Raw genomic sequence first — 27,510 nt, 5'->3', positions numbered from 1 at the left:
AGCTCCAGATTTCCTATGTAGTATATTGTAAAAAGTAATAAGATCCCTGCTCTTATGACGGGTAGTAATGGGAACCATATTTAGCATTTTAACTATATCTACATCATTATAATTAACCAGAATATTCAATTTATATGTTATTTGTTTTAGAAATTTTTGTTCAACTAGTTGAAGAACATCAATATGTAGCCTATAGAAAGGAGACCATACACAGGAAGCATATTCCAGATAAGGACAGACCAGGGAACAGTAGTGTTTTTAAAGCACCTCCCAACAAAACCAAGCATCCGGAATGCCTTATTGATACCATTACCTAAGTGATGAAAGAACTGTAGGCTTGTCTCAAAAGTAACATCCAAATCGTTAAAACCGGCTTTTATATGATGAATATGCATATTCTAGTTGAGATATTGATCCAGGATCAGACTCAGGTATTTGATGTTGTTTATTTCTTCAAGACTATATACATTTAGTGATAGATGAATATGATTAATTAATATATTATTTAAATAAAAAAATTACTTTTTATTTTTTGTTTAATTAATATATATATTGGTTTATCTATATTGATCTTTAAATAATTTTGCAGAAGCTAATGTACTTTTTTAAGTCATTATTGACCAGAATATTCAGATTATTATCAGAGTACAATAAAACAGTACCATCTGGAAAAGTATACTGCTGAGCGTTTAAAGTAGCTACCTTAAGACTAATGACATAAAGCAACTACAATAATGAACCCAATACTGACTCTTGACGCACACCGCAAAACTTGGCTGATCTATAAGAAATGCTGAATGGCCATAAAAGACTTCTGAGTCATTTTTTGAGGTAGGGTTTTTTATAGTTTAAGCAGTGGCGTTCGTACAGAAACGTACATCAATTTTTTTTTTAATGTATATATATGTTATGTATGTACGCCTTTTCTTTTTCGATAAATAAAACTAACTATTTTTATCATTCCAATTCAATTTAGGGCAAATTTGCTTTCTTCACATTTTTTCGTCCGACATGAGATTACCGCGGAAAAATAATTAAGACATTTTTATGCATGGTCAATTTATTAATAAAAAAAATTGGTGTATTTATATTATAATTATTTTATCATGAAATTAAATATAAGAACAATACGTAAACAAAAATCAAAATAGTTTAGATTAGCCATTGAAAGTGGCCACCACCTGCCATTATGCACGCTTCAGCTCTTTTCATTGAGTTTCGTACGCTTTGAAAAATGCCTGGAGTATTTAGGATAGTGTCACAAGCTAATAGGCAGTTTTTTAACTCCTCTTAGGTATATACTTGAGTACTGTAAAGCAGCATCTTAAGATGTCCCCACAGGAAAAAATCGAGGCTGCTTAGATCTGTGGGATCTAGGTGGCCGCGATCCTCCACGTCCAATCCAACGATTATTATAATGTTGATTTAAAAATTCCCATACCTTAAGACTGAAGTTGGCAGGTGCACCATCATGCGTAAACTACACACGGTGTCGTGTGTGAAAATAGGGATGTCGTCTAGGAAATTTGATAAATCCTCTAAGAAACAAGCGATAAATATTTGCGTTCAACCTACTTGGTAGAAATTAAGACCCAATTATATAATCACCAATAATTCCCGCCCATACATTTACAAAAAATTGCTCTTGGTGGTGAGATTTCGTAATGCCATGCTAGTTTTCTTCAGCCCAAACATTGTTGTTGTGAAAATTTCTTATAGGGTTCCTGGAAAAATTTGCTTCGCCGGTGAATTCAATTTTGAGTTCAAATTGGAGATTTTCGACAACCATTTAAAGAAACCATTGGCAGAAATGTATTTTCCTTTTAAATAATAGTTATGTGTTTAAAAGGTTTAATGTTATATTAAAATTTAGGTTAAGTGAATATACATGTACAAATAAATATCTGCCAAAACTGTATCAGCTATGGCATCAGTTATGTATTTTGTCACCACCCTTGTTTCGTTAATAAAGTCGTTGTTTTTTCATGGCTACCTAGTTTTTTTATCAACTTTAGATATTCAGGAAATGGTCATATTTGTCGTGGTAAAAATCTTAACAATGGTCCAGAATGTTGAGATACTTGAAATAATAATATTATAATAATTTGTATTTAAATTTCGTAGAGAGATATTATATAGGGTGATTTATTTGACAATTTTAAGAAAAATTGGTTTGAAGGTTCCGTTAGACTTAACGTACATATGTTTATGAAATAATTATTTTTTTGTTATATAGATCCATTTTAAACTGCTGGGCATTCATAACATCTAATCCTAATAGGACATCATCCATGATTTCTGCCACTAGTACTGTCTGTTGGAATTTTGTTAAGCCAATGGTGACTGTAGCTTCAGGTAATCCAAAAATCGGGATCCTCTTTCCATTCGCGGACTTCAGAATTAAATTTGGTGGTGCTGAAATCCCATAGTGAGCTACGATGTTCGACTTCACGATAGTATGACTTGATCCTGTATCCACCACCATCTCACATTCACGGCTGCATATTTGTCCCGGTACTACCAAGCTCTCTCCAAGACGTGGCAGCCGGTTGAGTCAAATACGTGATTTCAATCTGTTATTTTCTAGATGAAATTTATCCTGTGGTTGTTCCAGAACCATTTGCAAACGCTCTTGTGGATGCTCGACGTACTCTTCAAGATATTTTATTTAAACTTTACTTATTATTTCTGTATAAAATCAGTTATTGTGTATATAAGTTTTGAGTTAAAGCGGAATTGAGAGCCTATATTTATCAATAATTAAAATGATACACAATATCTTATGAATTCGTTCTACGAAAACGAGCATTTAACAAATGTTGTTATTTTGTTTATTTCGCAATTTTTACATAAATGAGAGAAAAATTATACCATTTTACAGGGTCACAAAATAAGTCAGATAGGCCAAACTAAGAATTGTAACTTCAACAGGCTGGGACGCCTTCCTACTATGAGGCGATTGTTACAAGATTCTTAGATAATGTTTTCCCAAACTGGTGGATTGGCAGACACGTATCAATTGGCCACCTAGGTCACTTGACCTTAATCTATTGGACTATTTTCTTTGGAGTTAAATGTACAAAGATAAGCCACACAACAAGAGTTTATTGTTTGTCTGGGATATTGAACAGCTGTTAATAGCGACCACTTTCAGCATTTGATAAAATAAACCTATCCGAGAATTTAAAAAAAATACTCCAGACATCCTAAGTTGCCCTTCATTATTTATCATTACTTATTTACAGCATTACTCAAAATACTCAAAACTTTTATTTATCAATCATAAAAATAAGAATATTTATATCTATAATTTTATAATACAAAAACAAATATCGTGACAATAGAATAAAAACTCATATCAAATCAAAAAGCAAATAATAAACCGTAATCACATTTATATCCTTGCAATGAACCATTTGACATTGTAACGGAGCAGTTTGTATAAGTTAACAAATATTATTTAAATATTTCCATTCTAAAAATTTCTGCAGGTTGCGTGGCCGATGCCTGATTACATAACTACTTTCGACTTTCAAACAACCTCGTATGACTTCGATTAGCCTAGGGTCGATTTTAATATTTTATTAGATGTTTTTATGTTCAATTAAAATAATGGTATATTGTTAAATAGTATTTTATTGTGTATGCAAATTTTGACTAGGTAATTCATCGTCGTAGTCAATATATTGTATGATATGTCTTATTTTAATTAATCAATTTCTAAACCTATACAAAAAAAAATTAAAAATACAATTATATGCAAGCAGAAACAAAGCTTAAGCTGGAGGAGTACATCAGACTCATGTCCAAAAACAGCAGTTTGATCTCAATGTTAATTAGGTGCATGGACAACAGTTTCAAAAGCAACATGAGTTTCAATATGTTTCGGTGTCTAATTAGTGCTGGTTTTAAGGCTTTAAGATTTCTCGAGTTGGGGTTTTATAGATGGAAATGTAGCTGAATTCTTGAATGGGGGAAAGGGTTATGGCATTTAATAAAATCTCTATTTTTTATGCATATGTTTCTTAATATTGCAAAAAAAATAAGGAGTTATTTAAATAAAAATAAGACAAACATTTCTATAGTCATATAATGTATTACTATTATTTTAAAAATTTTTTTCAGCAAGTAGTAAAAAACTTAGAACATTGAAAGGCTAGAATTAGTAAACAACAACTTTGTTTGAGTCCAACATGTGCACAGGGGCAAGAGGGGTGTTTTGTTTACAAACATATTTGCCGATTCTCTGTTGTCAAGTCGACGCAAATTTCCAACGGAGGAAATTTTTAGCTATATTTTAACAACCATTATAACGTTAATTTAACTTATTTGTGTTGTATTTTATAGGAAAATTTAAAATAAAAAGTATAAATACTACAATTAACCTATTTTAAGAATAAATATAATATCCTTAAGCCAAAAAAAAAACAAAATTATTAACATTATTATCCCTAAAACTGCTTCTAAAAAATTTGAAGCGACAACACCGAAGCTTAAGCGCCTGAGCCATACGCGTAGTGTCATCTGTCAAACAGCTTTTTGTTTATTTTCGGGATTCGTGTATTTTCTTTAATTTTCGGTTTCAAAAGAAAAAAGGCCACATTTTAGTGTTTTTTTAAATTACTAGGATGGGAAAAACTTGTGTCGTTTGTGCCGCATCATGATAAAAAGGTGATTCAAGCCGATCTTTTCACAAGTAAGTACCGATACTTTCATAACATCACATCATGGGGTAACCATCATCATAAACGTAGAATAGGGGATCTTATAGATAAACCTAATAAAAACTTGAATGTGAAAGTGTGCCTAAAATATCAAAATATTTATATTTTTAAATCTAAATATTTTTTTGAACATATTCATCTATCAATAGGCTATAAAAAATATAAAACTAGAATTTTGTCCCTGGTTTTATTACAGGATTTTATGTTTTTTTTTTGTTGTTTTGGCAGAAAGAAGGCATACCTAATACCCATGTACCTATCTATGTATAGTTATGTTTTTTTTAATATAGACATTAGGTAGATAGATAAAATTATTAATTTTTTATTGCATTTAAAGAATTTTGAAATTTATTTAGATATTGATATCTATGTATAAAGTTAATTTTGTCTTTCCCTAAAATTTGGTCGATAATTTTTTTTTGTTTTATCACATTGCAACTTACAATAATATATATAGTAATTGGCACCACATATTAATTCATTACTGTAATTTTTTTTGCTTTTTGAATAAATATCAAATACTTATCATAGATTGCCTAATATATGCCCAAAGGGAACAATGGATTTCATTAATGGAAATCAACACAATTAAACAGAACATATTTGTTTGTTCAGATCACATCCTTAGAAGTGATTTCTTATATAAGGAAGATAATATTCTCAGTAGTCAGACTTTATTAAAAAAATCAGCTCTACCTCAAAGGTAATTTTTTTTAAAATATATTTTTCTAGTATAAAAAAAAAGTCAAAAAAAGGATTAGTGTTACTCATATAAGCTTTATTTATACCTAATACTTATTAAATTAGGTATGTATGTAAAACTATTTTTTTACTAGGATTTCTGATGCACTGGTTAAAAATACAGCAGCCAATAATTCAGTTAATTTACCAAGTGATTTACCCTTCAAAGCTGCAGGGGTAGCTTTCCTGAAGAGTGCAAAAACTTCTTTAAAATGGTATATAGTACAAACAGTGAAGCTAATATAGACAAGTATGGATAATTAAAATAGATTAATATTCTTGATACACCAAATTTTGTATAATTACAGATCTGATCATTCATCATCAACAATAACTGCATCTGAGATTAATAGTTCTACAGTAACTGTGGGGTCTAGGTCAACAATTACTATTTCTCATCCAAGCCGTTTTTGTTTAACTGCTACACATTCCCTGACTCTGCCAAGGAAAAGGTAAAAATACACTCAAAATAGACTACTAGTTTTATGCCATGTATCATCCTATTCCATATATATATCTTATTTAAAAGTGATATAGTATTTTATTGTGTTATATTTGTTTAATTAAATGCAATTAATCAAATGTCTGATATTACAAAGATTTTTTATAATAACATACATTTTATTGATCAAATGGATTATTATAATACATTTTTTTAATTTTTTCTTTTTAATTTTGGTAATACTATATTTTTATGTATATTATTCTAGGGTAAAATCAAAATAATATCTTAAGGACCTAAGCACTGATGATTCCACCGTTTCAAAAGCTAAATCACTTATTACCAAATTATGGAAAAAAAATAAAGAACAAAAAATTAAAATTTGAAGATTGCAATAAACAAATTTGCGCCAAAGAAATTGAATTAGATGTCTCAAGTCATTATTAAAATACTTAAGAAATAATAACATGATTTTCGAAAAAGCCCAACATACTACATATTTTATTTGACTTGTAAAAGTACTTGTTTGTATATTACTACTAATAAACTAATCTAATCTATTGTACATAGTCTTTATTCTTAGGTAAGCTTTGTTTTTTAGTATAAATTAATATGATATAATATTTGGTATTAGGTATTATATAGGTCACTGTTAAATGTCTCAAAACCATTGTACAGGCTAAATACTCATAATAAAAATCTTATAACCTATAAAAAACCTGCAACTCCTTCACAATTTGAACATCCTTGTAGTTTTAACTCTTTCTGCTGAATCAATACCGTCCCTTTGAAAAAGTCAGCACCATAGAAGTATATATTATGTGATATAAAGTAAGTGATGTAAAACTGAGTTTTGTCCAATATAATAATAACAATAAAATTTTGCAAAATGTTAATAATTTGTGTCTTAAAACTTTATTTATTAAGAAATCTATAATATTAATAAAATATTTAATTTCCAGAAAAATGCTTTGACAAAAATGGTGCCTTTTATTAGGACCTTCCTCTAACGAAGGCCGTTAAAAAAACACATAAATAGCTCATAAATGGTAATATTACTTATACTCAAACTCTATAATAATTAATAAAAAATTATCAGGTAAATATTTGTTGACGACGTCACTGGTAGAGAGTGCTTGTATCAGTGGCAACAACAATGCGATCGAGCGGCGTTGCGATGCCATTACCGTTTTCTCGTTTTTTCGTACTTTATTTTCATTTATTTAAAGTTAATATTGACTTCGATATAGAGTATTTTATCAAATTTATTTTAAAAAAATGCTTGATATTTTATTAAAAGGGAGCAGTAGTATTGTTTTGAGCCTTCGGAAACAACTGAAAATTTTTATGATATTATAAAGTGATTTTTGCCATTTCTCTATAACCATTTGGCATCATTGCATCAGAGATGTTGCAAGCAAACAAACCTGTCCATAGTTCCACGGCATGCTACTTCTAGCCTTTCAATGTTCTAAGGTAAAAAACATTAAAAATTATTTGGAATATATATACACGATATAGCCAAAAATATAAGCAGCTTTTTTCTATACCCAACGATGGAAAATAAAATAAAACATATATTAATATAAAACATTTTAAAAACAAAAAACCATATGGTTTTGATAACATTTCTGTTTTTCTTCTTATCAGAATAGAAACCGTAAATTATTAATTTTTAACTTTATTAATATCTCATTTAATAAGGGTTTTTCTTGTTAAGGTACCTATCCGTATCGGACGTTGGCAATCATGTTGCCAAATGATGTTCTATCACCATGATGTTCTTCTTCCGAGCCCTCTTTTACACAATACCTTTTCTTTTTAGAACTTCTATGTTTGTAATGTGAGCTGTCTACGATTCTCCTATAAGCCACATCAAGAATGATTCCATATTTTTAGTGGTGGCGTCTGTGATTGTCCAAGAATTTATGCCATACAATAAAATAGAAAAAAAAAGATATCTTGAGTGCCGTACTTTCGTTTCAAGAGATATGTTGTGACTTGAAGATGGCACTCATTTTGTGAAATACCGTAATTGCTTTCCCTATACGGTATTTTATTTCTTGTGCACTGTTATTCATTTATCATGGTTTCAAGGGAGCAATATTCTTGAACATGTTTAATCGAATTCCGCTGGCATATACGTAATTTCCAATTATACCTCTTTTCTTTTCTTTACGTTTATGTTAAGACCATATTGTTAACTTCACTGCGCGACATGATCCATTAATCTTTGCAGTACTTCCCAGCTACCTACTGTGACCATGGTATCGTCGGCGTATCGAATTCAGTCTCCGTTCAAAAGCATATCTTCTTCTACTCCGTTAAGGACTTTTTTTGAAGAAATTTTTTTTTTCGGAATAGAAGGTAAAAAGAATATCAAAAGCGAGAGGACCCAACTTATCTGATCCGTCATTGTTTTTTACCTGTTCCGTTCGATCTCCATCAAATCTTAAGCATGCATGCAGTGTAGTAAAGATTTAAAATTGTATGATGTTGAACGAGATCAAATGCTGTTTTATAATCGATTAGACATGCGTATACAGCATAGTTGATACGTCTCTGCATCTCTGGATTAGGACTTGAAGTCCAAATAGTGCCTCTCTGGTTCCGACTGCATTTGCATTTATAAAATCAAATTGGTTTTCGGATATCTGTTCTTCGGATGTGTTGTAAATTCTTCTGTAGATGATTTTAACAAAATATGTTAGCATATCAGACCGACGATCTGATATTCCTCGCACTTGTTTGCTTCAGGTTTTTTTTGGACAACGCTATAAACTTTGAGTGAATTCATTTTTCGGGAGTTAAATTCTGTTTAAGATATCGGTAATCCATGCTATTCGTTGATCATCCGACAGCTTCTATATGGTCTGATCTCCAATTTTTGTTTGTTTTTCATTTGTTTTATTACAATTTTTACGTCGTGGATTAGTACGGGCGAACCTGTCGGTGACTACGTGACGTCCGGTCTTTGATCCTCAAAAAGCTTTTCTAAGTATGACTTTCACCTGTTTTTCAGACCTTTTTCTTTTTTGTGTAGAATGAAGCTACCGTGTTTGGCTTTCACTATTTTCTAGGCATCTCTCTGCTGCTTCTTTTTCTTTGGTTCTCTAATCTTTTTCTTAATCTGTGTCTCGATCTTTTTGTCCTCTTCCTAATAAGGGTTGCATAAATAAAAAAGGAGATCATCATCGGGTAAAAAATTATAGGCCGGTAGTACTGATCACGGTGTTCTTTAAGATTTTAGAGTATTCTTTTGAAATTATGCATTCATTTTCTCATAAATACAAAATTCTATCACCACACCAGTTTGGATTTAGAAGGAATTGTTCCACTATGATGACTATTCAGTATTTTTACGGGAGACGGATATCAGTCTTTCATATGATGGAGGTACTATAACTTAGTGATATATACAGTGCATCCGTAAAGTAGAAGATAAATTCAATAAAAATGAAATGGACCATTTCTGAAAAAATTACCCGAACCCGTCGATTTTAATATTGAGTTAAGGGTTATTGTACGTGGAAATTAAATATACAGGGTGACTCAAAAAAATATATGATGTCATCAATATGTTTTTTAAATGGAAACCACAATAGTATAGTACAATAGTACAATAGAATAGTGGTTACGTAAGCAATTTTGAACGAAAAATTATGATAAAATGTAAGAATAAAGAAATACCTATCTAAATTAAATGTTCGAGTTGAGCACCGTTAACAACTTTTATTTATTCATTTAAATCTTCTAAACTCGCTGGTTTAGTGACATAAACTTAAAGAATTTGTTAGTCTTAACTTTTTTATTTTGCTATTACAGATGTCCAAAGGAGACTATAAGCAGAAAAACTGATCGAACTGGTCCGTTCAAGACATGAAAATGGTTTGAAAAAGTACGAAATCGGAAACTATTGATTCCAGACATCCAGTAATTATCTAAGGTTCTTGCTCGGAGGGGCAGCAAGTAGAAGCTTTGATGAAGTGCGGAAAGTGGAGTTAATGGAACTATAGTTGTATAATGTAAGTAGCCATTTTCTTGCACCAGATTTTACATTCCTTAGGAAACGTGTAAAACCGGAGCTGATTGATAATGCGCCTAACGGTATAACGGTAGTCCAGCGTTATTCCCACAGGAGAAAAGATGTATGGACCGTGACGTATTTTTACAGTATAGAAAATATTTTGTAGAACAAACCAGACCGTCGAAAGAACATTCGATTCTTCTTATTTTGCATACAAAAAAGTTTGATTGTTATAAACTTCTCTCGGGATAATTTTATATCCCAACCGTCGCACTGAACACAAAAGATACAACCGTTAGAAGTTATTTTAAATATTTTATCACTACGACTTATATCTTACTAGGTAACTAAAAATTCACTGCGGTCTGTACCAAATAGCAGTGTTCGAGAGAGCATCATGTTTATAAACTGTTTTAAATGGGTTTTGCACAACAGGAAATGCGACTCAGGGTAAAAATCAAAGTCAAACAGAGATCGCTCTATGATAGTCCAACTCGTTCAACGTCAAAACAATCAGCCACTACTTCCAATAAAATCTTAAACTGCATCTAGTGAGCAGGAAATATACAACCTAAATGAGTTTCTTTAATTATTATGTTTGATTGTTGTCAGTGTTTAATGACGGAATGTTTTTTTGTTTGTTAAAATTATTTGTAATGTTTTAGCTACAAATTTATTTATATTGTTCAATTAAAATAATTGACAATTGACTAGCCTTAATTAGGATTCCATCTATCTAATCTTTATAGGAAACTTAATTCTATTTAAAATATCTTTTAAATGATTTTACAATTATTTTATTTACAATTATTACTTTAAAGGATATAAAAACGAAAAAGAAAATAAACACTATTTTTCAGTCTTTCGTTAAGATCTGAAACAGCCTTTTTTTTCACATTTTCTTTAAATTTTAATTTAACTTAAATATCACAATTTGTATTTAAGTTTTTGTAACTGTAAATGTTCTGTAGGCGTGATAAAAATTAAATTACTTAATTCATTATTTTCTGATATACAGGGTGTCCAGGAAAATGTGGGAAATCTCTCGAATTTAGGTAGAAAATATTAAAAAAAAAATATAAGGAACTTTCCTATAAAAAAATTTCCTATAGGCGCTTCCTATGAAGATACGCCCTTTAAAGACTTTTTTAAAGACGCCGCCGCTGCTGGAAATGGGTTTTTCTTGAATACATTTTGAAGTACGTAGTATAACTTAATAAAAATTTTACGTCTTCAACACTATTAAGGACCTCTTAAAACGGAGTCCTTAAAAAACATTTACCTTGCTTATTTTACCAGGGGCGGACAAGGTTTTACATTATAATGCTTAAATTTTTAAAACCATGTATGATAAAGACTCTGAAATAATAAATATGGATAGCCTGAACCTTAAACTAAAGAAAAGGCACTCTTGTTTATTGATAAAATTATCGATATAAACATTATCGATAAAATAAACCGTTTTGGAGACAAAAAAATTAAGGAATCACTGTTTTATTTTAATTAAAAGAACCAGAATGTTTTTTTGCGATGCCACAGTTATTCAAACAACAGAGTTTCAAGTTCCATTTTAAGTTGTTTAATCTGAAAAAGTACATATTTTTAAAAATGCAGTATGGTTCTTAGAAAGACACCTTTTTTAAACGAATTTGTTTAAAAATGTAAACCTTGTTTTTCTTGAAACGAAAAAACAACCTGAAAAAAAGAATGTAAAAAATCAAGAAGCTAATAAATCGAAACAATTAATTAAAAACTTAGGTTCAACTTGGGCTCCGTGATGTCTGATACACTCGCGGGCACGACGAATCGTGGACTGCTGTACTCGCCACAAAAACCCTGGATTGTTCCTTATCACATCATAATGAATCCTGATTTTCTCCAAACGCGGACTAACGATTGAGCTCTTGTCCAGTCCAGACCTTCGACTGTTTGACTCATCAACTATTAAGTTACTTATTATATTGGGTATTACGTCACTTATAGCAAAAATCAATTTAGAATTTTTTTTTTTTTTTTAGACCTTGCAAGCTACAGTGCAAACATTGTGCTAAAGTAGAAGAACCGAAAGGTGTGGCATATATAACAAGAAGCCTTAAATTTAAGGTTAGTGAAGGATGGAGTACTGCTGAGTTAATAAAAGAGCAACGCGAAGACATCAAATTATCATTAAAAACAAAATTATCATAAATTCTTCAGGAGAAGGAAAGCGGCAGACCAAGACCGAGATACGTTTCGGATAGAGGGTTGAGAGCCCTGGCGGAAAAATTATTAAGAAACATTTAGTGATCCCAAGGAAGAAAGTTAACCAAGTTCTAGAGGAGATGCATAGAATGCCAATGCGCATCAGATGCAGTAGAAAAATAATTTTTAGGTCCAACAGTTTACCAGAAAATTGGGAAAAACCTTTTAACAGTTTTTTTTCATTTTCTCGAAAACTATTGGGAATATTGAACATTTTCTTTTATCATTAGATTCCTAGTCAAAAATAGAACAAATCATAAAGAATAAAATTTAATCGTAAATCGAAAAATAAAAGAGTTACGGAGGATTTTTTGTCTGTTGCACTATGTCTGTGCCAACAAAGCAAATTTCGATCTAATTATAAGGTTACAACAGTAAATCAGAAGCGAGTGACTCTGAAGGCCCTACTGAGCCAAAACATAATTTATTTCCCATTCCACCAAATACAACTGAAACCGCGCACGTCAACACATTATTCCCCATAACCCAACCGATAAACGTCAAAGACTATTAGTCCAGAACCCTCAGTAGAGGAAGATGATTACAATATCCTTAGGGAAAAGCTGTTGTTCTTGGGAGAGGGACGGGAAGCTGTCTTACCTGTGCAAGTCATGCTCGTACAAGCAGAGGTAAGTTTCAAATTTTGTAATAAAACTCATTTAGTGTGTTTTATTTCTATAACCCCTCCCCCGAAAAAAATCCAGTAGGTCAAGGTCGGTCGAACGGGCAGGCCTCTCCGTCTCTCTCTTCTAGATTCTGTCTGTGTCAAATTTATTAAAAACTTGTTGAACAAAGGTATTTCTGTACAATATGCCGAATCCTATATGGCGGAATGCCCTCACACACATCTAGTTCTTATTTTCTGACGTCACTTGTTAGTTAAATGATGCCATGTTGATTTTAGACGTTGTTCCTAGCCATGAAAGAGGCAAGTGGAGCTCATTTGGGAGTACATAAGACTTTGGATAAAATCCGGGACAGGATCTACTGGGTTATCTATTGGGAAGATGTAAAATCATGGTGCCGAAAATGTCCGACATGTGTAGCTAATCAAGGCCCTAGCATAAGATCTAGGGGTAGGATGAAGAAGAATAATGTGAGGAAGGCACACTAATTAAGAGCCAATGTTTAAACAACATCAGATACGCAAACGACGCTGTGACATTCGCAGATGTCTAGAAGCATACGTACACTGATGATACGTATATCTAACTGGAATTAGTCAATAGTACGGATTAGACCTAAACACAAAGAAGACAAAATATGTGATCATTAGCAAACGTTCACAGTTTACTATCGACCAACAGCCAATTGAAAAAAAATTAAAGCTACACATATCTCAGGAAGAAATATAAACAGTAAATAGGATCACTCTTTGAAAATAAGACAAAGTATTGCAAAACCCAGAGCAGCATTTATAAAAAGGAGCACCGTCTTAAAAAAGCCGTTAAAACCAAGATCCTCGTACTACTGTGCTATCTATACTTTCTCAGTTCTGCTATATACGGAGCGAAGTCTTGGACGCCCTCGGAACCAGCTACGAGAAAACTGGAAGCATTCGAGATGTAATGTTACAGACGCATCCTAAGAATCCCCTGGGTCAACCGAGTCACAAATAATGAAGTCATTGGCAGAATAGGAAAGGAATGCAAAGTTACTAACACAACTAAAAAACGTTAATTGAAATACCTAGACAATATTATGGGGAACGTACAACGAAGGCCTCCTCCAATTAATTCTACAAGAAAAAGTGTATTTCAAGAGGGCGAGGACGAATCTAAAAAAATCTAAGAAAATTATTTTTATCACCACGATTGGACTGTTTCACAACGCCGCCAACAAAGTAAAAACCGCCATGTTAACAGTTCTAGTTCATGCTAGTCGCCAATATTCGGAACGCCGTGCCTATGCGTTGCAAGAAGATGTGTTCAATAGATGCCAATTACTTTCATACTACAACGATTTTTAAATTACTTTTATTTCATTTATGGTTTCGAAAAAAAGCATTATCAAACCATTTAACTTAAAAAAATTAAACTGTTACAATTACTTGCAATAAGTAAATTATTCTAATTCCATTTCCCATTTATAAATGAAACGTAAGCCTTGACTCGCGTAAAGTTCAAATAGTTTGAATAAATTATTTTAACTATTTAGCGTACAATATGAGATATCTTAGTAAGCATAATTGCCTTATGGCCTTTTTTCAGATACCATTAGTTTTAAATAATAAAAAATATAAAAAAATTCTGTATAAGAATTTAGAATAAAATATAAATTACTTTTACATAATAAATTGCTGTATTTAATAATAAATATTTGTATGGTCCTACAATTGGATTTTATTAGCACAATGAGAGTATAAATAAATGTATAATCATAAATACCAAGAACACAATGGAAAGCCGTAACACATATGTAATAAAAAGGTTATTAAACCAACAGTTAAAATTTAAGCAGATCAATAGAGTTTGACTTATACATTAGGAGATGATGAAGGTTGCCTTGCATTATGATAATCTTTCTCTAATATTTGTACAATATTTGACGGGTTAAAAAACTAAACGTATGTTTCCAAGATGCAATTTTCCTTTACATAAAATACAAAAAGTAAAAGGTAATTTTTAAGTACACATCATTAAATGCTGTATACTTTTTATCACAAAATTTATTGTGTATTTAAAATTTAATTTACTTATTTGTGTATTTTACCATAACAAAAACAATTTATTCCTTTCATAAAAAATTATTGAATACCACTTTAAATATAAATTTTGAAAAAAAAAATCGATTTTAATAAAAGAAAATAACAATAAGTACATAATGTAATTAAGCATGTTGATGTTTTTTTCATCTGATATATATCGGGTGGCCCAGGAACCGCCGAAATTTTTAAATTAGATGTGCAACGTAACGCCCATTTGACGTATTCACTTGAATTCTTTAAGTATGAGAAAAGCATGTTTTTTTTTAAGACATAACGTCAGGGATTCGGTGTCGATCACATAACTAAAATATTTTGATTGAAGAGTTAATTACATACAGGTTGATTGATGGTTGATGGTACCTTAGAAGTTTACGCAGAACGGAAAATGGAATTTTCTTGAAAACTTGGCATCATGGATTTTAGCTGGTGATCTAACGATTAAAAATATTTTTAGCGATACAGTGTTGCCGCTTATACCAAAAAATAGTAGCAACTTTGTTATTTTAAATAGAATACTCGTTATATTATTTTATTTTCCGATCCGCTATCACTTTATGATTGTTTTTGTATAAGCATATATAGCTATCTTTAGTGATTAACGAGAAATTAATTATTTTCTTTATTTTGATTGGATACAAAGCACGAAATGCCCCGCCTGGATTTGTGGACTCTGTAATTTGGACAGAGTGAGATATACCCCTAAAATCTTAAATAGAAAGGGAGATCATCGGCAGATACAGAAAATTCGTCTCTGTTTATAAAAAAAAAACACTATTTTAAGTCTAAATTTTTTTTAAAGAATAAGCATCTATGATTTAGAGAAAAATAACTAATGGTATTTTGAAATTTTACCGACATTTTTTGACCAAAACATAGCTCCAAATAAATTTTAATTACTACGGCACTGAAACGCGCAGAAAATTGTAATTATAAACGTAATTTACGCAGGTATTGTACATTAGTTTTAACTATAAAAATTTGTTCTAAAGTGCATTTTTTTAAATGGAACACACTGTATACTATAACATATTCTAAAAGGAAATTAAAATCCCTTTCTAACGAGGTATCATGTTCCTATATCTAAGTAGTTCGGTTTCTGAAATAAAAGCAATCTTTTGTAAAAATCGGAATATTTTGACTATTTGCTTTAGGTGGCCATGAAACGTCATGACGCAACAATGCTATGTTATTATTGATGTTTGACAGTTACATTTAGTTGATTAATAGTAAATACGCTTGGGTGTTTTTTTTTTAAATAGCGACCTAAAAATTCATTAAAATGGAAAGAAATAGTTATTGAAATGAAGTTTTGATGAATCTATTTATTATTCATGGACAATGTGACAAAATTGTAGCAAGAACATGCAGAAAGCTCAACGAAGTGTACCCCAATTTACAAAAAATGGATAAAAGAAAATTTCTGTGAATACAAAAAAACTTTATACAATTTGGTTCACAACTTAAAAATGATACAAGTTTACCCAAGACTGTAACGTCTGATGAGGACAACATCGTGAATGTTTTAGCCTACTTTCACGTATATCCACAAGCTTCCATCAGGAGTGCAGCACACGATTTAGGCCTAACTTATTATTCTGTGCAAAAAATTGTGGAGGACAATAATATGTATCCCTTTAAATTTTTAAAAGTGCATCAGCTAAAACTTGATGATTACTAACGTCGCGTTCGATATTGTGAGACACTTGTGACACGCACTCACGAGGATCCAAACTTTCTAAAAAAAATTATATGGACAGATAAAACAAAGTTTTCTAGAGAAGGTATTTTTAATAGAAGAAATCTACAGTTTTGGGGTAATCAAAATCCACATGCGGTTAAGGAAATGGGATTTCAAACAAAATTTAGTTTTAATGTTTTTTATTTACTAAAAGACAATCAAATAGCTTTTTTTCATTTACGACGGGTCATTAAACTCCCAAAAATACCTTCAGATTTTGCGCTCATTAGTAGAAGATTTTTTGGAAAATTTAGCGCTAGAAGATTATCGCACTTGCGGGTTCCAATTGGATGGGGCACACGCTCATTGCACTGAGGAGGTGACACGTGAGTTATTTGAGAAATTTGATGACCAATGGTTTAGGGGTTTGAGACCATGAAATTGGCCTGCGAGATCATTTGATCTTATTTGATATCATTTAGGGGTAATTTGAAGCAAATGGAAACAGCGGAAACAGTAAACAGGAACTACGTTAACGACTTATCAATCGCAATGGTCAACAAGATCCTTCTGAAATACAAGCGACAATCCATACTGTACAACGCAGGATTTTGAAGTGGTTAGAAGTTAATGGCATCATTTTGAAAATGTATTAGGGGATAACTAATTAAATTATTTTCAACTTATGAAACAAATTGTATTTTTATTGCAAGTTATTTTGTATTTGCACACATTTTCTTTAATCCATTTTTGGTAAATTAAGGTGCATTTCGTTGAACTTTCGGCATGTTCTTGATACAATTTTGTCACATTATCCATAATAAATAGATTCATCAAAACTTCATTTGAATAACTATTTCTTTCCATTTAATTAATTTTTAGTTAACTATTTAAAAAAAAAACCCACATGTATTGCTATTATTGATCAAGTAAATGTAACTGTCAAACGTCAATTTTCTTTTAGAATATGTTATAATATACAGGATGCTCCATTTAAAAAATGCATTTTTCACAATTTTTGTATCTAGCTGTAAAATCACTAATTTTGACCAACCCTATATAATGTAGAACAAATTTTTATAGTGAAGACTAATGTACAATTCTTCCGTAAATTACCCTCATAATTGTCATTTTCTGCGCATTCCAGTGACGTAGTAACAAAAATTTATTTGGAGCTATGTTTTGGTCAAAAAATAAAGAAAATAATTAATCGAAAAACCACTCGAAAACCACTAAAAATACCACTAAAAAAAGGTATAGGAACACCTTATACAAAAACAATCATAAAGCGACAGCGGATCAGAAAATAAAATAATATACAGGGTATTCCATTTAAAATAACAAAGTTGCTACTACTTTTTGGTATAAGCGGTAACGCTGCATCGCTAAAAACATTTTTAATCGTTAGATCACTAGAAACTCTTGACATAGGACTTTTCTCTTGTGCTTGTGTTTACCATAAAAAAAAATATATATATTTAGGGTTATACCTGAAGTACAGGGTGTCCAAAGTATTATTTGATTTATCGTTTTTTTTCCATAGGTCCTGAACCAAATGACATAATGACATGAAATTTAGAACATACGAATCTTTTAAAAAGAAAATTTCGTGTACAGTTTTTGTGTTTTCGGTAGAGGGCGCTCGTTGCGTTAGTTTTTATTTTTTTAAATCCCCTAACTTTTTTGCAGCTCCGTATATTGATTTAAAAAGTAACAAAATAATTTCCTTCTTTCATATTACATAAAAATGTATACCTTATTAAAGTCGCTAGGAGCAACCATTTTCGAAATAATCGCACTTTTAGGTTTTCATAATATGTGAATGACTTAAATTTACTAGATTCTTAACAATGCAGTCCTAAATAAAAAAAATATTGGGACTTTTTTGTTAATTCTTACATCATAAACAAAGTAAATTATATATTTTTTTTATATTTTATTTTCAAACATATATACAAAACAATAATAAACAACTATAACAACTGTTCAAAATGCCCTCCATTAACTTTAATGCATTTTGAAATACGTTTGACAAATAACTGCCGTATTTAAAAAAGAAGATCCTCATTATTTTTTAACATATTTACAGAATTTACAATTTTTACATTTAGTTACTTTAGATTATTTATAGGACTATCATAAACAATTGATTTCAAATATGTATCCCCAAATACAGAAGTCCATGGGGTTTAAGTCTGGACTACGCGCAGGCCAAATCAAAGATCCTTCACGGCCAATGCAACGTTCGGGATATTGTTCGTCAAGGTAATTGCGTACCTGCCGAGAAAAATGCGCTGGCACCCCCCATCCTGCATAAAATACATGTTCTGCCTAACATTTAATGGTATATCTTCTAAAAGACCTCCAAGTTCATTTCGTAAGAAATGTAAGTACGAGTCTCCGTTCAAATTAGGTGGTAGTTCACGGGGGCCTATTATATGGTTTCCAATAATACCACACCAAATGGTAACTTTAAATTTATGCTGGAAATTACGACTGACAACTAAATGGGGGATTTCAGTATCCCAAAAATTAGCATTTCTAAAGTTAAATACGCCGCATCTAGTAAATGTAGCCTAGTCTGTGAATAACACTCTGAATAAGCATTGGATCTGCGTTTTGCAGATTTTTAAACTGACGACAAAATTGCATTCTGGCTGGAAAATCTGGTGGGATCAAACACTCAACTGGTGTAAAGTGGTATGGATAGAGGCCTTCCTTAAAAAAAACTGGTTTCTAATATGCGGTTAAGGGCCGCATATTAGAAACCAGCCCTTAGAATGCAATTTATCACCTCTTTGCTGTGGAAGAAATGATAGCTTAGACTTTTTACTTCAATTTGTTGCGTAGAACATCGTACAGTCGATAGTTTCTTCAAAAAAGGTTTTCAAAATTTTCACCCCCCATAAGGGTGGTTTACGTACGAAGTTGAGGGTTGCTTTTACTATCAAATTGAAGGTAAAATTTTTCTCCACCTTCTGTACATCGAACACTTTTTTCTTTGATGTATCGTTTTCGAGTTATTTCAAAATGAAAATTTTTTGGATTTTTTGATAATTTTTTTGGGGGTGTCAAAACTTTTTTGCATAGTCGATATATATATCGACGTACGCGTCTTTTTGAGAGCTATAACTTTGCTACTTGAACAAAATTCGTGGGATTCTTTTCCAAGAAAGTTATTAATTTAAAATTTTTCAAAACTTCACCCCCTTCAGAAATATTTTGTTCAGAAAAATCAGGTAGCTCTGATTTTTCTGAACAATTTATCTCATGGAGTCAAAGTTCTAAGTGCAAAGGGGTAGCGCCAATCCAAGACCATCCCCAATCATCCCCTAAAAAAAAAACCCTCGGAATTTTTGTTAGCATTTTTGGATTTGCCTAAACTTAACGTGGTTGAGTCTATAAATTGTTTAGAAAACTCCATTGGCAAAGTTATACCATTGAGTGATGAAATGCTTATCATGGGTGACTTTAATATAAATCTTCTTCGTTAGTAGCACTGATATTCTGAACAATTTTTTGTTTACATATAATTTAGAAGAAATTGTCATTCTTCCGACCCGTTCAGTTGGCACTTCTCATAGCCTCATTGACTTTATCATCTTGTCAAATAAGACTCTACTTGAAGGCAAGGTTCCGCATTACTTTATGCATGAAAGTACTGATCATTAGGTTATTTGCTGCAAGTTAAATTGCAATTGTCCCTGTCGGGCACCCAAAGTTGTGGTGGCTCTATACCCGAAGTTATAAAGTTGAACATTTAAATGGCAATATTATCGCTCTGTTTAACAATCATGCCCCTTAAAAACAGCCTTTGTAACAAGGCCTAAAGCGCCTTGGTTTACTAATACTATTATGAAAAAACATCGCAATAATCTTTTAGCTATATATAAAAAAACTAAAGCTTTACCTGATTGGAATGCCTACAATGAGATGAGAAATTTATTTACACAGGCCGTGAGAAATGAAAAGAAAGCCTATATGAATTATGTAGCTCAGATCAAAAATTCAAAATCGATGTGGAATACCTTATCCCAGATGAACGTATATAGTAAAAAAAGCAATATTAGTGATATTCCAAATACCTTAAAAAATGCAAACAAAATAATGCCTTTTTTAACCCATATTTTTAACCAATGTCTAAGTACATGGAAAACAGCTCTTATCTTACCACTTCCCAAAGAGTTTAATATTAGTTGCATCTCGAAATTAAGACCCATTAGTTTGCTGCCGGTTGTATCAAAACTGTTTACTACCGGAGACTCAGTCAGGATTTCGAAAGAACTAACACGACCTCAGTAATAATTAAAATACTAGATGACATAATTTGTGCAGCCGATAGTGGTAAAACATCTAGCTTAATATTTTTGGACTATAGTAAAGCATTCGATATCCTAAACCACCGGCTTAAAAATTACATTACGGATTTTCTGACGGTGTATTAGGTTTTTTCAGGAAAACACAGCAGGTACTCGTTGACGGGAAAATGTCTGATTTACTTTCTGTGATTAGAAGAGTGCCTCAGGGATCCATACTAGGTTTATAACGCTTTTTCATATATACATTTGATATGGATTTCTTTATTGATTAATTTATTTGATTAATTTCTTACACACCTAGTAAGAAATTGTGATATACAAAGGTATGCAGATGATACAAAATCGCATATAGGCTTTAATAAAAATAAAATCAATGACACTCCTATAATTATAAATTAATGTCTCGAATGTATTTAGACATATTCTCTCAATAATGGGTTAAAACTTAATCCATCCAAATCAGCTGTGTTGTTTTTTGGTCCAGACAAAAACTTAGCTCGACAAAATATGCAAATTTATATGAACAATACTCACTCAAAAATCTCTATAAAAATAAAGGCCTATTAAATATGATCCTTAAAAAAAAACTTTCTGAGTCATTGGTTCAAATATTGTGTATGCTCCCTACTTGGATGTCCGGTCTAAAGCTAGGCTACAAAGAATACAAAATTCTTGTATTCGTTTCATATTTCCTTACAAATAGAGACCATGTAAGTCACAAGTTGAGCTTATTAAACTGGCTAAATATGCAAAATAGGCTTAAGCTTCATTTGGCAAGTTTTTTGCATAAGTTATTTGAGACAATGAAACCCAAGTACTTAAATGAAAAGCTCACATTTCGCTCCAGCACTCATAACTGCCAGACACTCCACAATAATTTACTCAATATAGAACTACTCTTTTTCATATGTTATCCCCAAATTATTTAATAGTGAGATGCAAAATGTTTTTGTCAACTTATCTTGTAACTTATTTAAGCAAAAATTTAAAAATTATTTACTGTTAAAATATTGATGTAAGGTAATTGTATATCTGTATTTTTGTGTTTAACTGTGTACATTTTGATGAATATAAGTTTCACTTTAGGCACTAGTGCCTAAACGAACTAATGCATAAAAAACAATACTTTACCCACTAGTGTGTAAAGTAATTTGGTATTTATGATTTTTTTTTCTAAATAATTTGGTATTTATGTTTTCTTCAATAGTAAAATTGCACAAGGATTTGATCATTCTATTTTATTAAAAAAACTGGGTAATTATGGACTGAGAAGGTATTCCACTGAAATGGGTTGCATCATGCCTTAAAAATAGAAAACTAGGTTAGGATCTCTGTTGTTTCTTGTCTATAGAGCTGATGTTCTCCAGTCTGTTTCAATAAGCTCAAATATTTTACATGCTGATATGACTTCTATTGTAATAAGTAGTTTTTTAATTGATACTAAGAAATTGGCAGGATTACCTGTAACTCTGTACATTTTTAAAAAAATTAGTTCTTTTCTGCTGGTATTAAAATGTATAATTTAGCCATTAAAATATATAATCACCTACCAAGTGAAATTAAAAGAACTGAAAAACCAAAATCCTTTAAAGTGAAATTGTTAAATTTGCTTTGCAAAACCCCAATTTTAAATTTGAATGAATTTTGCTCTATTAATTTTGTATAAAGTCATGGAAATGATCACCTTTTAATAGCAACTAGTATTTATAACATGTTTTACTGGTGTGTCTTGTATATATTTTTTTGTGTATAGCTTTAGGAATATTAATCTGAATGTAATTAATTCAATAACCATTTCAAACAAGGCAGGATTTTGCATCTAACTATAGACCTATTTATACTGTTGCCTAACATAATAGATATATACAATAAACTTATTTGTAATGTGTATTTTATTTATGCCATACAGTTTTTATCAGTCAGTGTCAGTTTATGCACATAAAAAACTGTGGAAAATAAAACACACACAAAGCAACTATATACTCTCTACTAAATATTCTTTAACATCATAATAATCTCTTTCAATTAATATCTTATTTATATTATTTAAAAAAAAATTATTTGGTAGAGATCTTTCTGCAACAGGAAGATGATGGTACCTATTGGTAAATTAACTTAACTTAAAAGAGGAATGAGTTTGGTTATTGTTAAAATTCATAACCAGGGAATATTAAATATCTTAATTAAATGTCAGTGTGTGCTTTTGCAAGAAAAACACATACAGAAATAATCCTCTAGACCAATTTCCCCAAAAGCTGATTTCATAATGCAAATGGGAGTCATTTAATGCAAACCATCCTGATCTGATAGTTTTTGTTTATCATGCTTATTAAATTTCAACATATTATCCTAGACCAAAATTTTATTAAAATTTACTGGAAAAATAAGCTCTATGTTCAATTGTACATTGTCAATCATTCATTTTATAAAACATTTATCTTTGATACACTATAAGATACAAAATTAGAATCACACCACATGTTTGTCAGATCTTGGTTTATGTTGGATAGGAGAATATTTGCATTTCTATCATGCTAGAGCAACATAGTATCATTGGCAAAAGAAGTGCTTTAGCCTTTCTTCATTATTATTAGTTCTTAAATATTAATATTCTTTATGATTTTAGTTAGAGAAGTCAGCAGTATAAATAGGTCTATAGGTAGATGCAACATCCTATCTTTGTTTGAAATAATTTATGAATTCATTACATACAGATTAGAATTCCTAAACATATATGAAAACAATACATACAAGACACACCAGTCAAACATATTATAAATATTAGTTGCTATTTAAAAGCAACATCAAGTTATATCAAATTGATAGAGAAAAAGTCATTTAAATTATGCCTAAATTGGATTTTTGCAAAGCAAATCTATTTTAAAGTTACTTTTTTTTTCACTTTACTATCCTGTAGTGTAAAATTTAAGAAATTTCAGTTTATAGGAACTTTTTTGTTTGATTTCATCCAAGGAATATGCCCTTGAACTTAAACATTAAAATATTCTTGAATACTAGATAGTAGAAAGATATAGAGGAAGTAGATAGAAACGCTTACAACAAATAATTTTTAATCTCTTACAACAAGTAATTTTTTTACTTCTCTCTTAAATATTCTTTCATCAATACTTTCTCTAATGCCAACAGGTGATGATCATATAATTGGCAGCCTGTATAAATGATGGAATCAAACACCTGGGAGGTTCTGGGAATAGGTAATGGAAGCCGATAGGTTTGCCTAGTGCCTTAATTAGAAAAATGCTTAACTAGTGTGTTTTTATATTTTCTATGTATCATTGACACTGTTTCGAGTATTAGCAAAGATAGTAATATCAAAATGTTATTTGCAATTGAGTGGTTGTGAGTCCCTCAGTTTGGCTTTAGTCATGTACCTAATTGCTCTTTTCTGCAAGGTAAATATTGTTTGCATCAGCTCTTTAGCAAAAGGGCCCCAAAAACATATTCCATAATGTAAAAGTGATGTTTTTATCTTAAAGTATATTGTGATTTTGACTTGCTATTGAAGCTTAGCTGCCTAGCTAAGTAATAAATGCTTTATGAATTTTTCCAGGTTTATATCTTTATTTATCAATTATCCTAGGAATATTTGATTGATGTGCTATAATATTAAATTGGTACCCTCAACCAAAGGTTGCTTTAGCAATTTCTACATTGTCTTAAACATGCTCCTCCTCCTGATAAAGCTATGAAGTATCAAAATAATATACAAAGTAACAAAATATCAAGACACTTGAATAAAAGTGTTCTTTTTAATAAATAGATTGATTGAAAGCACAAAAGATTTAAATCTATTTACAGTAGTTTACCAATATGTAACTGTTTTTAAAATTCCTAAATTTAATGTTCACAAATTCACAAAGAGATTAAACATTCCATTATATATTCCATCTTTTTTTTTAATTTACAAATTGAATGCCAGCAGATAAGCTTTCAGGTAAAAGAAGTATAGTCTGAATAGGAATCTAAGTGTGTCATCTATATGATATGTAAAAAGTATTACAACTTATTAGAAGTTATAATTTAGTAATAAAAATCAATAAAACCTAGATTAGGATAACCTCTATATTTCTGTTGTAGATAGATTGGGAGGATATTAGTAATTAATTAAGCTATATTGAGAACAACAATACTAATTTTTTAACATATTTCTGTTATGTATTTTTTCAAGGATGATTTTATTTTGTTTTTTAGTCTTGAAGAGACCAACTACATATTTTACAGATATCAGAAGAAACTATTGACCAACACAATTATTTTAAGGAAGAACAGCATTTAACAAAAACGATAAATACCTGAATCTTGTAGTTAGGGTTGAGATGTACGAAATCCTTTTCTAAGAAAGAAATAGAGTTTAATTACGAGTTTTTAAACAAAACCGGCGATTTTGCAGAATTTTGCACCAAATGTGGAAATTAGGAAATGCAGTAAGTAAACAATTTTAATTTTGCTTGACATTTGACTGACAGTGACAGTAGACCGATGACAAAAAAAATTAACAAGAGTTTGCGTACACCCCATTTTTTTTAAATTGGTAATGAAAGGCTTTGCGTATAGGGTATGTACCTATGCAACCAACTTTACTTTGCACATGCTTTATTATACAGGGTGGCCCATCGAAACCAATCCCGCAAAGTTACGTTCTTTAATTTGATAATATTAAATAAAGTGCAATATAGGGATTTACTTTCAATTACATTTTAAAATGGATTTTTTTAAATGGCGACAAATGGAATTTTAACTATTTTTAATTAAGCACAGAAGTTTTAAATTCCGTACTTAGTATCCTCTTAATTATTCTCGCCGTTTCATTCGCTACCCTAGGTCAGAAGCCCATAATTGAATCGGTCATTTGAGAAAGAGCACGTTAGCTTTGAACCATTTTACAGAAAATAAGAGAAACTGGGAATTGCAAACAACCGCATAAAAATTTTTTTCTGTCCGATTTCGGGCATCATACAATAATATTTATAGTCAAAATCGCTCTTATCGTGCGGGTGTATCGGATTATCAACCACAAACTTTTGTAGTTACGTTTCATTTTAATTTGCGCAACAACGTTTTTTAACTACAACGCGTCAGATAAACGAAACAGATATATGCAGCGTTAATGTATCAAAAGAAGATAAAATGATAAATGTCAGTGGTTCTAAAACAATTACTTTCATAACAAACATGCCTGTCTCGTTTCGATTGACGGATGACATTATTTGTCACAAGATAATTTAAATTTCAAATCATGGAAAAGAAAAAGCCTTTTTGTGGATTTCTAAATCCTCAAGCCAAAAAAATGGTACTTAATGTTATTAATGACTTCGAGAACGAAAAAGAAAATAAAGGGTTGCCTAAGAATGTACAAGAAGAAGTAGCTAAAGCGCTTGGAATTAGTTTAAGAATGGTGCAAAAGTTTGTATATGAAAACAAGAACAATCTTATTCCCAAGAAGGAAAAAAAGTGTAAAAGGAAGAAGCCGAAGACTGAAGATTTAAGTGAATGTGTAAAAATGGAAGTAAGGGATAGGATTTATGAACTATATAGGCTAAAAACAAATATAACGCTGCCATTTCTGAGGGATGTTTTAAAGCAGCGCAGCACTTTGGAAATTGGACTTTCTGCTTTATCAAAATTAATTAAAAGCATAGGTTTTCGCTATAAAAAAGACTACAATAGAAGATATTTGTGTGAACTACCAAATATTGTGAGCCAACGAATAGAATTTTTAAGACAATATACGCAAAATGAAAAATAAAAGTTAAGGAAAGTGGTATTCTTAGATGAAGCTTGGATATTTCCGTAGTGGAATAAAATCTTGGCAAGATGAATCTGTGAAAAGCGTGAAAAGAAAAAAAGGATGTGGTCAGGGAAAACGATTTATTACTTTACATGCCGGGTCTTCAACGGGATTCGTTCCAGGTGCAAGTTTAATTTTTCCTTCTAAGTCTAAAAGTATGGATTATCATGACAATATGAATTGCGAAATGTTTGAAAAATGGTTAAAGGAACAGTTAATACCGAACTTGCAAGAACCTTCCTTAATAGTATTAGACAATGGGTCGTATCATTCAAGAATTTTGAATAAACAACCAAATGGAAGTTGGAGAAAAAGCGAAATTTATGAATGGTTAGTAAAAGAAAATCAGAATCCCTTGCCATATATGCTAAAATCCGAACTTCTTTCAATTGCAAAACGCTGAAAAGACAGTCAGAAAAATATATGCTGTTGACGAAATAGTACGAGAATATGGCCATGAAGTTTTAAGATTGCCACCATACCATTGTCAGTTTAATGCCATTGAGCTTATATGGTCAGGGTCAAAATCTTATTATGAGAAGCATGTGGGTGCTGGGCTTAGATCTGACCAGGTTGAAGCTGTTTGGAATGAGGCATTGAATCACATCACAAAGGAGTATTGGCGGAAATCAGTGGATCACACAGAAAACATTATTAGAACCTGGTGGAAGAGAGAAAAAGTACTCGATATCCAAGTTGAACCATTGATCATTGCTCCATTTGAAGAAGATTCGGAAAATGACGAAGAGTTTTCCGACTCTGTTAATGATAATGATAGTTATAATTAGTTTATTTTTTTAGTCAAATTTGTTACTTCATTTT

The 27,510-nt window shown here is 31.0% G+C and overlaps 1 protein-coding gene across 1 annotated transcript in view; it reads right to left on the bottom strand.

The window, feature by feature from the left end:
- LOC126750150 (ATP-citrate synthase) overlaps positions 1–25,349 on the bottom strand; it is an 88,944-nt gene extending 63,595 nt beyond the window's left edge. Inside the window, exon 1 of the mRNA XM_050459670.1 lies at positions 25,193–25,349. The gene's annotated coding sequence lies outside the window, so the exon portion shown is untranslated. The remainder of the gene's footprint in view (positions 1–25,192) is intronic.
- Between the last annotated feature and the right edge of the window lie 2,161 nt (positions 25,350–27,510).

Source organism: Anthonomus grandis, chromosome 2 (assembly GCF_022605725.1).
Source record: "Anthonomus grandis grandis chromosome 2, icAntGran1.3, whole genome shotgun sequence".
NCBI lineage: Eukaryota > Metazoa > Arthropoda > Insecta > Coleoptera > Curculionidae > Anthonomus > Anthonomus grandis.
The sequence above is the reverse complement of the archived record's forward strand: the minus strand, read 5'-3'. Positions and strand labels throughout refer to the sequence as shown.